Source organism: Delphinapterus leucas, chromosome 11, assembly GCF_059928025.1.
Source record: "Delphinapterus leucas isolate spDelLeu-1000000601 "Yukka" chromosome 11, BTC_Dleu_Yukka2, whole genome shotgun sequence".
Classification (NCBI taxonomy): Eukaryota; Metazoa; Chordata; class Mammalia; order Artiodactyla; family Monodontidae; genus Delphinapterus; species Delphinapterus leucas.
Window position 1 is genome coordinate 56,536,439 of NC_143139.1, and position 18,848 is coordinate 56,555,286.

Below are 18,848 nucleotides of genomic sequence, written 5' to 3' on the forward strand. Positions count from 1 at the left end.
CTCTGTGGCTTTAAGTACCAGATGGACACCTAGAGATCCCAGAAAGACTCAGCAGAACTGGGAAAGTTGACTGGATTTTCATTTGAAGAAGTATTTGTTCTATTTTTTGTAAAGACCAGTTTAGAAATAGTTGGAACATGTAATTTGTGTTAATTGATTTGCATAAACATAATGATTTTCAGTGAAGATAATTTGCAGTCAGTTGATTTTGGAGTACTCCATCTTGTCACTGAGATTCTGAAGAGAAAACTATTTCATGTGGGCATGATCATAACCTATTACTACCTAGAACTAAATGTATATGGGGTCATTACGAGGAGTTATAAGAAATGCCCACTCATATTACAGATAATGGGAGAAATGCCTTTAAAATTAACAGAGCTCAGATGTTGACTCAGTATAGGCCTAAACTAACCATCAAACATCTCTTAAAAATAAAATATAATGAATTAGTGGGTAGACAGCTGTACTGCCACTCAGTAATCTCCATTTGCAATAATTATCCGGTTCTGTGATCAAATTTCCTTCTCTCAGTACTACTCCCTCTGGATGTTTATATGCTCATCTGTGTTCATGCAGATTAATGGATATTAAATTGTAATGATCAGATTAGAGACTTATCTGATAATTTAAGAATGGAAATGTACTTTGAATGCTATTTACTCTTAGATTTTGAATCATGTAAAATAATCGTTTACAATTCAGATTATTTACAGCTATACCAAAACGCTGGGGCAGAATATGTGACAGATGCTTAGAATTATGATTTGAATCTGGGAAAATAACTCTCAAATAAAGTTCTGTGTAGTTTCCATTCAACCAAATACAATTAACAAATTAAATAACCCTTAGTGGGAATTCTTAACTGGGTATTTCACAAATATTTACTGAATAAAGGTAACTTGTGACTATTTCATCTTGGTATAAGTTAAATAAAATTTTGTGATCTAGCCCACAACCCTAATCACCATTTATTATTTTGTGTTTATGTGAAAACATGCCCTTAATTCTAAACAATTGACTCATCAATGAATTTTGGAGACATAACATATTTAGCCTGGAGAAAAGAATACACAGATGGTACTTAATAGCTACTGAATTATTTAGATGACTATTACTTGGAACAAACATATTAGTAATTACTTATATAGTTTCCAAAGGTAGAAATTCCAACAGTAGCTGATAGGCATAAGAGGGAAATTTTTTTTTTTTTTTTTTTTGGTATGCGGGCCTCTCACTGTTGTGGCCTCTCCCGTTGCGGAGCACAGGCTCCGGACGCGCAGGCTCAGCGGCCATGGCTCACGGGCCCAGCCGCTCCACGGCATGAGGGATCCTCCCGGACCGGGACACGAACCCGTGTCCCCTGCATCGGCAGGCGGACCCTCAACCACTGCGCCACCAGGGAAGCCCAGAGGGAAATTTCTGATCAAAGAAAGAATTTCCCAATAGGCAGAGCTGACCAGAGTTAGCCCAGCTGCTTCGGATAGGAATAGCTCTCTCACTGGAGTAGATTCTTTTTTGCTGTTGTTCTTTTTTTCAAAGGTATGTTGGCTATTTTAGGTCCTTTGCATTTCCATATACATTTTAGAATCAGTTTGTCAATTTCCACAAAAAGTCCTGCTGGGGATTTCTATTTGGATTTCACGCTGAAGTAGATTCTTAAGAAAAGGTCAGATAGCCTCTTAGCAATGATAGTGTAGAGGGAAACCCAGTCTGGAAAGATTGTTTAGACTTAGCTGCTAAGGTTTTGTCATTTTGCAGTTTGCCAAAATAAGCCTTTGGGATTGTCTGTGGATTTTATTCAACTCAGCTACCAGTTACTTTCATTAACATAGTGTGACACTTATTTGTGTAGTAACACGTCACCATGTTTGAGAAGAGGGACATCTGGTGGATGAAATAAGCAAAAGAATAGGGGTTTTGTTTCCATATTCATATTTTAAGTGTTTTTGACATTTCCATGGGAAAAAATTATAAATCTATCTATATAAATATGTTGACAAGTAGCAATAACTATTCATGATCAGGTGATTTGGGTAAGATAATTGTTTAATCTAGTCCTTTAATATTTATTGAATGAATGCCTCTTTAGTCATTTTTCTTTCATCAATTCAAACTAGGCTCTTTGAGGATGAATTTGCTTGTCCTTGTAAAACATAAGCATGTGACTTTCTTGGCTACCAATTAATATCTGTTTTTAAGCTCAATCATTTAGCAGAAGAAATGGCATACAAACAAACAGAAAATAGCCAATTGCCTAAACTATAAATGGAACTGTTTTATTTGCCTTTGCCGAAATATTCACCTGAGTTTTTTGCTCTCATAAATTTGAAATTAATTCAAATATTTAAGTAGAGTAATACACTTCTCTATGGGAATAAGGTACTTTTGTATCCATTCAAGAAAGAACAATACAGCAGCAGTTTAGAGCCAGATTGCCTAGATTAATAAGATGAATCCAACTCTGTTGACTAAAATGACTACCTAACTCCTTAGTTATATTTTCCATCATTAATATCTACACATAAATAAATAAGTGCTAGAAGAATCACTCTGAGAGCAGGGCGGACATCCTATTCTCTGTATCTGGAAGAGAGTATACTGTAGGCACTTAAATATTTGGTGAGTGAATCTCTTCAAATCCATCTTAGCTGGGAGTGATTTCACCCTTCTTTGAGCACTCAGAGCTCTGTACCTCTCTACTCTTTTTTAATTTATTTTTTATTTTTATTATTAATTTTATTTTATTAGATATAGTTGCTTTACACTGCTGTGTCAGTTTCTGCTGTACAGCAAATTGAATCAGCCATACGTATACTTATATCCCCTCTTTTTTGGATTTCCTTCCCAGTTAGGTCACCACAAAGCACCAAGTAGAGTTCCCTGTGCTATACAGTAGGTTCTCATTAGTTATCTATTTTATGTATAGTAGTGTATATAAAATCAATCTCCCAATTCATCCCACCCCCCCTTTCCCCCTTGGTATCCATACTTTTGTTCTCTATGTCTGTGTCTCTGTTTCTGCTTTGCAAATAAGGTCATCTTTACCATTTTTCTAGATTCCACATATATGCGTTAATATACGATATTTTTCTCTTTCTGATTTACTTCACTCTGTATAACAGTCTCTAGGTCCGCCCACATCTCTGCAAATGACACAATTTTGTTCCTTTTTATGGCTGAGTAATATTCCATTGTATATATGTACCACATCTTCTTTATCCAGTCCTCTGCTGATGGACATTTAGGTTGCTTCCATGTCCTGCTATAGTAAATAGCGCTGCAATGAACATTGGGGTGCATGTATCTTTTTGAATTATAGTTTTCTCTGGGTATATGCCCAGTAGTGGCTCTCTACTCTTTTGGGGGATAAGAATTGCTGTACCTCTCCTTCTCATTCACTCATTCATTCATTCACTCTTTCAGTGCCAGGCCCTGTGCAGAACACAAAGGCATTTTGCAAGGTATCTTCCTTCTATAGACTTGTAGTTAAAAGAAGGAAGATACTGCCCCTATGTTGCTTTGGACAAAATACAACCTCATTTGTATTTTGTCAAATATACAAATAAGTTAGTAAACTGCTAACTTTTCTGAGTGTTTCTTCCTAAGATTTTTTTTTACTTATTCCTTCCCCTCTTACCTCAGTCCCACATACTGCAATTTCATAAAAAGCTGTTAACATTTGTTGGGCATTCATTATGTTCAGGCACTGTCCTAAATACTTGATACGTAAGTTATTTGATTTAATACTCAAAATAACTTTATAAAGTAGAACTTCTAAGAACATTAAATGCTTACTTTTTTTAAATGAGGAAACTGAGGTTAGGTAATTTGCCCAAGGTAAGAGGGCTGGTAAGTGGGCAAGCCAGTATTTGAACTCAGGTAGTTTCTGGTCCCAGAGATGCTTTTTTAAACTACTGCATTTATCCTGACTCTAATAATGACCCTTGGGAAAAATACCCAGACAAACACAAATTAATTAATTAATTTCAAGTTACAGTAAGAATGAAAATGGATATTACAGTGATTTTATGGAAAATGGGGAAGTATTCTAAAAGACAAACCAGGAGATGGAAACAAGAAGAACATCCAAAGTCCTACGTGGAAAAACCAGAAAAATGTAGTAGGTAGAGGTCAAGAGTGCAGCCTTGGGAAGGAGTCTGGGTTTATATGCCAGCTCTCTTACTGACTAGATGTGGAACTTAACTGCCGCTCTGCTCTTGTTCCACTAATCTGAAAAGAGGAGGGATAAGAGAACCCACTCTGGAAGTATTTGTGAGGATTAAAGAAGTTAGTATGTATCAAGTACTCAGAAGACAACCGGCCCACAATAGCCACTAATATTGCTATTGTTGTAGTTCATCATATTGAAAACACCCTCCATTATACAATGACCTATTATTTTTTGTGTTACTCTATAGAAAAAGTGCCTATTATAAATGCAAGATGCCATCAATTTGGAGATCCATCCTAATGTTAGAGATGGTGAAATGTTACAAAAAAGTATGTCTCGGAATTGATGAAAGACCATTTTATTATTATAGGCAGAACAGAGAAGAAAAAAGAAGCCATTTGGAGAATTAACTGTTTGAGTACATTAACATTTTCTTTTCTTAAATTCTATTTTTCACTTTCTCTTCATATGTTTTCAAAGATTTTGTGCCTGGCCATCAGCTTTTAGTATCATTTTTGTGGGAATACTACTTATGTTTAGATGTAAAAGTTAATTGCTGTACTAAGTCCTCTGAAGAAAGGCAGAATGGTCTAAGAAGGAAGGCACACAATGTATGAGTGTGTGAATGTGAAGGGGTAGAGAGCTGAAGAATGTGTGGATACTCTAAAAGCTTTTCAAATCAGTATCCAAAACTACCTGGCAAATATGAGAATCAGAAAAATGTAAAGGGCTAAAAAGTTGAATCAAGGGTCAAAATGAGTTGTCAGACTTAAGACAAATCAATTATTCAAATTATTCATTCAACAGATATTAAGTTAACCAATGTGAATTCAATATGCTCTATGTGCTCTGTGAAGGATATAAAAAACATGCAAGACATTATCAATTACAGGAAGAAAAAAATACCTAAGAGAAATCTGGAATTAAAATTGTGTTTAAAAATGGCGTAAGTAGGGCTTCCCTGGTGGCGCAGTGGTTGGGAGTCTGCCTGCCGATGCAGGGGACACGGGTTCCTGCCCCGGTCCGGGAAGAACCCACGTGCCGCGGAGCGGCTGGGCCCGTGAGCCATGGCCGCTGAGCCTGGGCGTCCGGAGCCTGTGCTCCGCAACGGGAGAGGCCACAGCAGTGAGAGGCCCGCGTATCGCAGAAAAAAAAAAAATAAATAAAAGGCATAAGAACTGTGACCATAACATAGCTTTCACATTGTAGCATAATGCTTTCCTGATTAATACTGTATTATTTCTTTTTGTACTCTGATTACTATCAGAAGGACTTAGCACTCATCAAGCAGAAATTGGGGAACTACTCAGGAGAGGCTCATTCCATATTGAAGTTAATCTAAGCCTCATCATGGAACTTAAGTCAGCCCCAGAGGAGGCTCTGGATAGACTGTGAGAATTTAGAAGAGGCAGCATTAGCATGGTGTAGTGGAATAGATATTAGTCTAGGAGTCCAAGTAATTGAATTCAAGAAGCAGCCTTGTAACAAACTAGCCATGTGACGCTGCAAATTACCTTATTTTTCTGGGCTTCTGTGCCCTTGTTCGTACAAAGCACAGACTGAATTTAAGATTTTAGATTTCCTTCAATCTCATACTCTTCAATTTTCTGATATTATGATTTACATGATGAGAAGGCAGGAAAGTTGCTGCTGTCAGATGCTGGGCTTGGAGTATATGCTTTATGATTTATCTGATTTATTGGTAGGATCTTACGGCTCTTAAAAGAAGTTCTGACCTCATGGGATATTACCTTAGCAAACATCTCCTCTATGGACCTGAAAATAATTATGACTACTATTCCGGAGCCGCTGCTTCCCTGCCTGATCTCATTTATTCCTCACTACAGCCCTCTAGGGTGTGTGTTATGACTTCCATTTTATAAAGGAGGAAGAGAAACACAAAAAAGATGATTAATAATGATAGTAACAATTTTTTGTGCTTACTGTCTGTAAGTACTGTGCTAAGGGCTTTTCATACATTAACTCACTCAATCCTCACATCCACCTTATGAAGAAGGGTCTGCTATAATTCCCAGACTCACAGCTGAAACATCCAATGATTAAATAACCCACTCATGTTGAGACAGGCTGGCACCTGGGACCTGGGACCCTTTACTGAAGTGCTTGGACCTGAACAAACATCTCCTGGAGCAACAGAATACAAAAAAACTACAAGGGACTAAAAATAACTGCATGCATGTGCAGTTGGGGCAAAGTATGAACAATAAGATACAAAAAAGCCAAAATCCCACTGCCACTTCTCAGGTGCCAGGAGCAAAAGCAGGGTACCACGCATGATCCCTGCACACAGCATCAGCAAGGGGGTGGGCAGACCACCTAAGACAACCCTCCTGCCGGACCCATCAATCCGCCCCCACCCTCACTCCATTTAAGGGACCTGCTCACCCCCTATCAGGGAGCAAGCAAGGGCATCTGTTACTTGTTCCTGCTCCCTCGTGCGGTAGCAGGAAACCCAGTAAAGCCTTGCCTGAATTTCTCATCTGGCCTCTTATCAATTTCTATTGATTAAAGAGTCCAAGAACCCAGGTCGGTAACAACGTCACATGGTTGATAGTGGAGAAACAGGATTCAAACCTCAGCAATCCAATTGCAGAATCCAATACCTAGCCACTGCACATTCTGCTTACAATATGCACACAATTAATAATAAGAAAAGCAGGAATCCAGATTTGACTCCAAAACACAGATTTTTAACTTATATTAAGCAATACTGCCTTGTCTCCTTGCCAGGCCACATCCCCTCCCCTACCCAACTCCCTCCTGGATTTGTCCATGTCTCTGGCCTTCCCACCCACCTTTACTCAGTTTTGATCTCTGACCTGACTTGTGACATTGCCCTAACCCCAATTATGTTTTTGCTTCTTGTACAGGGCTCTGTGGTCCTATTGTGCTCACCCCAGGACATCCTATCTTTGGATTCACTGCTTCTAACTTGGCATGACAGTTCTAGGGTCTCAGGCTTGCTATAGGACCCAAGTCAAGTCAGCCAGCAATGCCATAACCAAAAAGAGAAAACATTGATCACATATGCTTATGAAAAAATTTACTATAGACCAACAAGTAGGAATGACAAGGAGCATAAAATTCCAAGTTTAGGAATGTTTCTGTCCTTCACTCTTTGTATATCAGAAAGTGAGATATAGCACTCTCTCTCCCTCTATATCTCCATCTCTATCTCTATCAGATTGATTCAACAACAAACCTCTGAAATTCCAGTAGTTAAAATGTCATTATTATTATTATCGGTGTTAGAGTTTTTCTATCAAATCTTAACACTTAGAAACATCTGAATCGTTTTTCTTATTTTCCATTCTAAAATTGCATACAGGTGAGAAATGATAATTATTTCGAAGCCATATATTGGGAAGGAATTACTTACCCTCCCCTTCCCTTGCCATGATCACGTATAATTCCCTGTTTGACAGATAAGGGTTTCTTGGGAATCTCATTCAACCTCTGTGTGACACTGAGCGATATTTAGGGCTTGCAAAGAGGAGTGGAATTGATAAGAAGGAAAATGCAGAGCAAAGCCGGCTGCTCCTACCAATATAATCTAGTAATCTACATTTATACAAAATCAGAGTAGCACAAAGACACATACTACCTTTCGATTTGATGGGTCCACTCTATGCCATGTGCCCTTTACATCATTTGGCTGAAGTAATAGGTGCATCTTCATTAGACCCACAGAGGCACATGCTCATTGTTGCACATGCAGACACGGCCCTCTCAGTTCATTTATTCAAGCTCTCTAGCTCACTTCTCTTTGAGCAGGACTACTGACCAATGATTTGTTTTCTGTTTCCTTTTATGAATCTGACAAAATCTGACCTTGTATATGGGCACTTGAGTGTAGAGCTCGGCTCTGGATCCAGAGTGCCTGGTCTGAATTTCAGCTCTGCCACTTATTGACTATGTGACTGGGCAAGTTACTTAACTCTTGGTGCCTGTATCCTCTCCTTTATAAAATGGGGATGATGAGGCAGTACCTACTACTGAGAGTTATCTACCTGTTAAGAATTTGTTGTGAGAATTAAATGAGCTAATATTTGTAAAATGTTGAAAACAGTGCTTGGCACATAGATGGTACTTGATAAATATTAGCTGTTATTTTTATCCAATGAGGTATATTAATACAGACAGGGGATGCAAACTCAGACTTCTTCTGGGACCACAAATGTAAAATAAGTGACTTAGGATGGGGCCTAGGGAAGGGTACAGAGTCTGCTTAAAATCTTCCAAATTCTAACTTCTTTTTAAAGCACTGTGAAATCCAAACAAAACATATCTGTTGCTGAATTTAGCCTTGTGTAGAGAAATGTGGGCTAAGAAATTCTTCCCTGAGGGAGGCAATAAATATTCTAGTCCTCTGCAGAATTAAAGAATTTCAGTTTATCCTTTTAAAAAAATTTGTTGTGATGGTTGTTTTACATCCAGGAAGACGGAACCATAAAACCATCAAACGCAGGACTGCAGTTTAGACACAAACCCAAGAGCAATAATCATTATGTAAGGTCAGTAAAGGGTTTTGTTGGTGTCAATAACTAGAGCTGGCGGCTCCAGCCTCAACTAGGGCAGCTGGGAAAGCTGTTGAGGAAAAGCACTTGTGAAATGAGGGAACTCCTATAACATCCATGGTTTTGACAGTGACCGGTAACCTTGGGGCCATGAGAAACAATGTAGGAATGCAAACTGATCTGGGGAGTGACTAACAGCCCACAGCTCTGTGCCCTGCAGATAGAAACCACCAAGAAGGCAGCAAGCCTGGAGAGGAGGAATATGGGTTTAGCCTCCAGAAGTCACGCATTCCAGCTCCAGCTCCAGTAACTGTCAGCCTTGAGCAAGCCTCCTAGCCTCTCAGAGCTTCTGCTGTATATATTAAAAGATGATCACTTTTGACCTGACTACCTCACTGAGATACATTAAATACCACATAAACTCGGGGTGTGAAAATGGTTTGGCAACTGTTAAGTACTGTACGAATATAGTTTTTCTTTTAAAGGCTTTCAGGCCAAATTCCATTTAAACAACAACAAAGCAGTGCATATGAAAACTTTCATCTAACAACGTTTTTTTAAGACTCCCCCCATGTCCTACTTACACTGAGAATATTTGATACAATTGAAGCTATCACAGGTAGTTGGAGATAATCTTCTGAAGTTGCTTGTAATAGAATGAAATCTGTACACTTTAGTAAACAGAGGAAAATTTTCATCCACAATCCACAGCCTTTTTTACTCCCCAATATTTTTTCTCCTCTATCTCTTTAGGCAAGTATTTTAAAACAATTTAGGAGAAGGCATATTTTAAAAAACTTATTTTCAAGGTTCAATTCTTTGAACTTATATAGCTTTGACAATTCATTCATATGCTAATTGATATACAAATATCATGAGGCACTTAAATGCCCAGGCTGTGGGAATATATTGATTAAAAGATATAATCTCTGCATCTAATTAGTGTCATTTATGGTGGGAGACAGACTTGCCAACAACTACAGGACAATGGTAATGGCTACAGTGAAGGTACATGAAAGAAAGTGAGAGAGTGGCATGGACATATATACACTACCAAACGTAAAATAGATAGCTAGTGGGAAGCAGCTGCATAGCACAGGGAGATCAGCTAGGTGGTTTGTGACCGCCTGGAGGGGTGGGATAGGGAGGGTGGGAGGGAGGGAGACGCAAGAGGGAAGAGATATGGGAACATATGTATATGTATAACTGATTCACTTTGTTATAAAGCAGAAACTAACACACCATTGTAAAGCAATTATACTCCAATGAAGATGTTAAAAAAAAAAGAATAGGAGCACAGAAGAAAGACACCAAATCTCACACCGGGGGTGTGAGAAGAGAATAGGCATTTTCCATGTTAGCAGATGCAGCTTCATGTACACAAGCGCAGGTAAGAATGAACATGGTGAATTCCCATGTGAGTAGTTCTGTTCAAGCAGAGCACAGGAATGTAAGTGAGACTTAGAGGGGGTGGAATTGGACACGTTTTCAGGGCCAAGATGGTGAAGGGCTACATGTGGTAGAGTAAGCAGTATTTGACAGTGAACTATTGAAGACTTTTGAGTCACATGAACAGATTTGCCCGTGAGAATAATCACTTCAGCAATAACAGAGATCAAACCTGGAGTCAGGAATGCTAGCTTGAAGGCTACAGCTGTAAAAGAGCAGGAAATTATAAGTCCCTAATTATTAACATTGTGGTTGGGATGGCAGAGAGTATATAGATCAGAATTATTTAGGGTTGGTGTTCAATTTGATACAGTAAGTGAGACGTGGCTGGAGGGGACGAGAGAGAGAGAGAGAGAGAGAGAGAAAGAGAATATAGTGTCACTCTGTAGTTATGTTCAGGAAGATGGGGGAAATATGTGGGATATGATTTTAGAATGATTACCTTTGAGGTACATGTGTAACGTCTGAAGGGAGATATTGATGAAGAGTCCGAATGATCAAATAATTGTATTAACAAATGGTGGTTGGTTCTGGAGCTGTAGAGAAGAGTCTATTGTGGAGACATACATTTGGAGAGCCATTAGCAAATAGGTATTTGATATCTTAAGTATTTGATATCTTGAGTGAGAATGATATTGACTAGAAAGATATATAGAGTAAAAAAAAGGACTGGGATAGACCCCTGGGAAACAACGGCCTTTATAGGGTGATTGGAAGGTGGAGAAGAGCAGACAGAGAAGCAGTGGAAAAATCAGCAGAATAAAGTGTCATGAAGAATGGAATAGTCAACGGTATCAAAATCTCCAGCTACACAGGAGTGAACAATTATTGGCTTGGTCAGTCAGGTAATTGAGACCCTTATAAGACTGTTTCATTGGAGAAGTGAATGTGGATCCATACTGCGTGGATTAATGGAAACTGAGAAAGTGAAGGTAGACTCTTTCAAGATGACTGACTTTCAGACTATAAAATAGAATATATAGTATTTAGTACTTATTTTATCTTGCATGAAATAAGCCAGGAAGCATAAAATATACCGTTAACATATTTGGGAGATGGATGTTGGCAGTGGTGGGAGAATAAAAATAATTTGGTTAAACTTTTGAAATCTATACACAATGAATATGATTGGCCACTTGTGAAATTGTCTATGAATGTGTGATAGGAATTTGGGAACACGTAAAAGCCTAATTAATGTGACAAGATTTAACTCAGGGAGACAGGAAAAGAATCTATGCAAAACCTGGAAAGCAAGAACATAACTCAATTATATTGTTTCTCAACAATAGACTGCAAGATAAAAGTCAGCCTGGGGGCAGGAACTAGTAAGACACAGAGGTTAGTGGCATTTACCTAGCTGGTGGCAGCCATGGGGTATGCTGCTCAGATCTCCCTTCAAGAGAAAACCTGTTGCTGATGGTCTCCAGCTGTTGTGCTTTCAGGCTCCGCCAGAATTTCATGCTGAGGTCATACTTTCTCCTCACCATTCCAGTCAACCACTGAGCTCAGCAGGGGCACAAAAGCCAGGCCCTTCCTGCCCAATGTGCGACTCTGTTTACAGGCAATCTTTCCCATGGGCACTCGTTCCCCATCAGGCTGGCTGAGCCTTTCTCAGAGCTGCGCTTCAGTCTGAGGATCTTCTTAGCCAATCCTTCCTTATTTCCCTCTCATTTCACAGGAATGGTCCTACAAACTGCCCTGTCCTTTTACTCTAGTTTCCTAGTCAATTCTCAATCCAGTTTTCCACAGTGACTATTTCCAACCTTCTTCATTGTTCTCAAAAGCTCTCTTCCCATCAGTGATAATAAATCAGAGACAACTCCCCTGGAATTCCACTATCATACACACTGGTGTCTTGTCATCCATTTCAGGCTCTTGGTCTTTTACAGTGGTTCTAATCAAAATGATGTCCTTTCTTCTATGTGGGAACAAATCCTCTGCCTGAGAGCTCTGGCTTCTCAGAAATGCTGCTCTAGGGACTTCCCTGGTGGTGCAGTGGTTAAGAATCCGCCTGCCAATGCAGGGGACACAGGTTCGAGACCTGGTCTGGGAAGATCCCACATGCCACAAAGCAACTAAGCCCATGTGCCACAACTACTGAGCCTGTGAGCCACAACTACTGAGGCTGTGTGCCACAACTTCTGAAGCCCACATGCCTAGAGCCCGTGCTTTGAAACAAGAGAAGCCATCATAATGAAGAGTAGCCCCCCACTTGCCACAACTAGAGAAAGTCCGTGCACATGCACAGCAGTGAAGACCCAATGCAGCCAAAAATAAAAGGATAAATAAATTCATAAAAAAAAAAAAGAAATGCTGCTCTAGCCCCTTTCTCTCGATTCAGTCTTAATCTCTTCTTCTCTCTTGGTTGCTTTCCATTCTGTATTAGAACATTGTTGGGGAAAAAAAATTTCCTCTACATTTCTAGGTTCTTCTGGCTAGTCTAGTAATTAAATTGCCATAAGGGAGATTGATAGGGGAAATCACATTTTCATTTCATATGTAGAAATATGAGACTCAGAGAAATGGCCAAAGCAGGCAGCTTTATACCTTTAAGGTAAAGAAACAATGTGTTTGTGAAGAACAGACAAGACAAAGAAACTTAGGCTTGGGTACTATTTAGTGAAGAATCTAAGTAGAGTTTGTTTACACAGCGTCTGGACCCTGAATTCTCTATCCCTGGTGATAAGGATGTCTCTCTACCTCCTGGTGAGAAAGGGTACCTTTCAGAGGGGAGATTTATTTCCTGCTTTCAGGGGGACAAGAGGAGGGTCAGAGTGTTCACCTTGGCACGTAAAAATGCTCAACCAGTATTTGCTGAGTAAATGAAGGGCTCCTATGCAGTAGGATTTAGAGTAGGACAAGGCTACAGCAAACTAACAGTGATAGAAAGTTCCACAGAAGAAGCTCCTCTTGGCCTAGCAGGAAATGAAAGGTGAGATACCCACGTGGGGAGAAAATGCCAGCTAGGAAGGAAGATTAAAAGGGATCTCACAGCACAGTCTCTAAGGGCATTTGTTAACATTATGGTTAAACCATTTCCTTGCCATGGGTTTCTGTAAAATTAATTTCACATATCGTCTTTCCCATTCCTAGAATTGATAAGTATTTAATTTTGAAACGTTTTCATATGGTGGCTTTAAAGTTGAGCTTGAGAAACTGCCTGGCAAATAGGATAAGCTTTCATAGAGGTCATCAGTCAGATTGTGAAATCTATAAAACCATAAGGCTGGGCTGTCCTGTTCCAAATATCCTTGTGCAGATTGAATTCCAATGGCATCCATGCAAATCTCCCAAGGCCTTGTGGAATGACTGGGATTGATCTCAGTCTGTGCTGTGTTCTGGGTTATACTGAACTCACTCAGGTCACACAGAGACCTTTGTTTAGTCTGGGCTTGGGTAAGCAGATGTGTCCATTCTCCCCATCCCAAGTTATGGTCCTTTGCCTATAGGAGTTATGACCTTGTTGAAGGACCATCAATCTCTTTCATTGTATGTGCAAACACATCACTGTGCACATAAACAGGTGGCTTTAATTGGCTACTGCCTTCCAAATCTAGTTCTAGAGGAATAAAATTTGGATTTCAAAACCAGGCTGTAAACTTAAATTCAGAATGGAATGATCCTCAGACTGGCATGCTCTTTTAAGGAAGAATTTTAAACAGAATAACATCTGGCCAGAGGGTGAGGGCACAAGGCAAATGTATCAGTATTGCTCATGATCAGACCTTTCTTTCCCACACCAATCCAGTCAGTATGACAAAGTTTATGATTAGTGGTGGAGAAAGTAGGGCGAGTGCCCACAGTCCCCAGAAAAAAGTGAAGGAGTGTGCAAAAAGTTGTAAGAGCTTGAACATTCTCCAGGGCCTACTTAAAAAGAAACATCTTCACAAGTTTAAATGTCTTCAGCTTTGCGGCCCTGGAAAAGTTACCTGTTGGTGGCATACATGAGCCCCAGTTTCCTCATCTGTAAAATGAAGATAATGATCCCTCTTTTACAGACTTATAGGTATTATAACTAGCGTTGCTAAGTGTACAATAACTAGTAGACCTAATTATTTGTATTAAAGAAGGGAACTAAGATGGTTAGGGAATTCAAAGGGTAAAAACTAATGAAATTATATAAATAACTTCAGAACAATAAAGTATACCAGCCATTCCATCTATTGTTTAATTTATCAAAAAGAAAGAAAGAAAAGATCAATTAATTTATCATTAATAATAGCATCTCATTTGGGATCTAAAAAAATGTTCAAGTTTATCATAGCAGTTGATGAGTAAGTATACATAAAAGGATGATGGGGGCTTCCCTGGTGGCACAGTGGTTGAGAGTCCGCCTGCTGATGCAGGGGACACGGGTTCGTGCCCCGGTCCAGGAAGACCCCACATGCCGCAGGGCGGCTGGGCCCGTGAGCCATGGCCGCTGAGCCTGCGCGTCCGGAGCCTGTGCTCCGCAACGGGAGAGGCCACAACAGTGAGAGGCCCGCGTACCGCAAAAAAAACCCCCCAGAAAACAAACAAACAAAAAAAGAAGATGGAAACAGGATGGCGTGAGGATTGGTCTAGTGTCAAGGTTGCTGTAGAATATGTCTTCTTATCAACAAATTGCCCTATTCCCTACTTGGGGCCTAACACTATTTTTTGCTTTTCTATACAATTATAGCTCACAATAACTTATGCTGTATCTGACTAGCATTGATCAGAATGAAAATAAAAGAGAAACAATGTGCACTGACCAGAAGATGACTGTAATTAAATAAAGTCTCACGACTCAACATGACTGTGTAAGTATGTTTAATATACCAGGCTCTCAGCCTCCTAAAATTAACTCCCTAATGAAAGTTGTCTGCTATCAGAATTACCAGTTTACTTTTTTTTCAACAATATAGCCACGACAGTTTTCAATTAAGATTCAAAAAGCCAAGTCCTGATGAGCAAGGAAATCATAAATGATTTATGAGTGCCCTGCTTTTATGTAATGTTACATCTATTATTCTGCTTTAATCCCCTAGCATGCTTTTTAATTCATAAAAAGTTAATGCCAAGGCTATTTTATAAAGATTATACCCACTTTGAAGGTAGTTATTCCAGGAAGCATATTCTAAAAATAAGAATGCAATCTTTACAAATTTAGCAAGCTGATTCCTCAAATGCCTAATTAAATATTAATAGTTTCTTTTTGCTTAATTTACATCCTTTTCAGTCCAGTGATTCTAATGAACCAGTCGTTATCATTTCTTTTTGCTCTATAAGAGGGTGAAGTATTTCCCAGGTACTTTTTATTACTTTTTTCCCATTCAGAATGGAATGACTCAGGAACAGCCACTCGTTGAAAAACATTCAACACTTAAAGCGGTTCAGTCCCTGTTCAGAACGACTTGCTGGGAGTATGAAGCCATCAGAATTCTTGGTTTCCTTTGATCTTCACTTTGGCCACAATGCTATTTGACAATCTCTCCTTCATTAAATTCTCCTGTCATACTAGGATCCCAGATTAAGGCAGCATTCTGGGCGAGCGTTTTAACGATAGCCTCTCTGAATTAAAGGCAGATGAAGCAAAATTGTAAGGATACAAAAGATAATTTCAGAGTCATCCCAAAATAGCCAAGCCTCATGTAAAACGTAACTGCGCACTGGAAAATCAGGAACTGAGATTCTCCTCCATCCCTCAGTTGCTGCGTTATTTCTGCATAATCATTTTGCATGTAGCCAGACTGGGAGTTGGTCCCTAATCCATAGCATGACCCATTTGCTCAAGCATCTGCTGCCAACTTTAGACAGACCACTTCTCTTGATTTGAGTTCTCAAAATGAAAAAACCCTCAAGGGCTAGGTTCATTTCTTGGGAGTGCTCTTTGTAACAGGCCATGTTGTAGGTTCCTGGTCAGGTTAAGGATAGGGTGTCCTTGGCTTAGAAGTCTTTCTGTGGTCCCATCAGCTGTGGCCAGGAACAGAGAGGGTCACATGATCGATAGGGTTGCTTTTCCAGGGCCTATGGGAGGGCAAGCCCTCACAGCGAACTTGTCTCTATCAGGATTGCAATTGCTAACTCATTTAAAGATGCAACATTCATTTATAAGTAAGTTCTCATAAATGTTAGCTACCATTATGAATATGTCACTACCATCATTTATTCGTTCATTCAGTATATATTCATAAGTCATCCACTAGATGCCAGTCACTCTCTGAGACTGTGGACATAAAGAGGATGAAAGTCTTTATCTGGAATAAAGTAGATTCTAAATTTTAAGAAACTGATATACTTATGAGACAGTCTTAGGAAGAGGGAAAAGATGGTCACTTTCCCAATGACGGTAGAAAATCTTGCCTCCAGTGCAATGGGAATATTGAACTGATGACTAGGAATGCTTGGCCCAGGTGTTGGTGGATCAAAGGCTGCAAGTCAGGCTGAAAAAACAAATAGCCAAAGGGAAAATCCAACCAATCTGCAAATGTCAGGATGATGCTGGATGACAAGGATCGTTCTCTGCTTTGCCCCGATACCCAGGGACTAACAGAAAGTTTTCTAGTACATATAGAGAAAGTTACTGTCCCTGCCTTCATTATCTGAACAAATGTTCTCTAATATGCATGTTAATGCTGTGGTTTGAGAATCATGATTGTAAACTCCGATACTTAAACTACAGGGTCCAAACAGTTAAAATAAGTGAAATAGGCTAGTGTAATTCATCATCAGACAGTGCCAGGGACTACGATGAATGGGAAAGCACAAACTCTGTCTAAAGTGGAAAAGGGGAAGCTGTTAATGCAGCCATTTGAAAACACGGCACTGTGATGCCGGATCTCCCAATTAAAAAAAAATTTTTTTTAAATTTTTATTTATTTTTTTCTGGTTCTTTTTAAAAACACTTTTTATTGGAGTATAATTGATTTACAATGTTGTGTCAGTTTCAGGTGTACAGCAAAGTGAATCTGTTATACAAATACTTATATCCACTTTTTTTAGATTGTTTTCCCATATAGGCCATTACAGAGTATTGAGTAGAGTTCCCTGTGCTATACAGTAGGGCCTTATTAGTTATCTATTTTATATATAGTAGTGTATATGTGTCAATCCCAATCTTCCAATTTATCCCTCCCCCACCCACTTACCCCCCAGTAACCATACGTTTATTTTCTACATCTATAACTCTATTTCAGTTTTGTAGATAAGTTCATTTGTAACCTTTTTTTAGAGTCCACATATAAGGGGTATCATGATATTTGTCTTTCTCCGTCTGACTTATTTCACTCAGCATGAGCATCTCTAGGTCCATCCATGTTGCTACAAATGGCATTATTTTGATCTTTTTTTATGGCTGAGTAATATTCCATTGTATATATGTACCACATCTTCTTTATCCAGTCCTCTGCTGATGGACATGTAGGTTGCTTCCATGTCCTGGCTATTGTGAATAGTGCTGCAATGAACATTGGGGTGCATGTATCTTTTAGAATTATGGTTTTCTCCAGATATATGCCCAGGAGTGGGATTGCTGGGTTATCCCAATTTTTAAAGAAATACTTGAAATGCCAATTTTTGTATAAAACCCCCAACTTAAGAAAAAATGCACTGAAGTGTATTCAAAATTTATCTGTGGGCTGCATCCAGACTGAGGTCTACCAAATTGAAAGTCCTGTTTGACAGCGAGAAGCACAGATCGGCATTGCCACTCACACTCTTGCCTTGAGGAGGGACACTCTGAATGCGGTGTCTCAGGAGATGCTGGGGCAGTCCTGAGCTGCCCGAAGTGGGCTATCATTACCAATGGAGAAATCACCAGGATCAGTGACTGTGGTATGCTGAATAATAGGCCCCCAACGATGTCAACATCTTCCTCCTATGAATGTGACTTTACAGGGCAAAAGGGTCTCTGCAGATGTGATTAAGTTCAGTATCTTGAGATGGGAAATTATCCTGGGTTTTCCAGGTGGGCCCAGTGTCATCACAAGAGTTCTTATAAGATAAAGGCAGGAGGGTCAGGGTCAGAGAGAGTGAAGGAAATATGATGATGGATGGCTGGGTCAGAAGGAAGCCATTGCTAGAAGAAGGCCATTAGCCAAGGAATGCAGGTGGCCTCTAGAAGCTGGAAAAGGCAAGGAACCATTTCTCCCCTAGAGCCTCTGGAAGGAACCAGCCCTGTAGATTCCTTGACTTTAGCCCAGTGAGACTTATTTTAGACTTCTGACCTCCAGAATTATATGATGATACAAGTGTGCTGTTCTAAGCCATTATGTTTATGGAGATTTGTTGCAGCAGCCATAGGAAACTAATACAGCAACATGGAACTTCCCAAAGAGTCGGGCATCCTCTTCTGGTCCAGAGAGGAAGCTGTGGGAGAGTTAGAGAGGGAACTTTATCACAGACTCAGGCCATGAATTCCAGAGCTTCCTGGCACCAAGGGAACCTACTATCTATTAGAAGGCCCTTGACTTTCCTTGCACAGGTAATTCTCCTCTTGCTAGAGCCCCAGGAGAACAGCTACCAATCATCTCCAGTCCTGACCAGACCTTTCCCAAAGCCCACAGGATGAGAGGGGATGCAGAGCCATATGGTGGAAAAAGCACTATCTTTAAAAATCAAACGAGCTACTTTCTGGGTGACAACCTCTGTAAGCCTCGATGTCATTATCTGTAAAATGAGAATAATAATATGACATAGAATTATGAACTAGAGGGATGAAGAGCCTC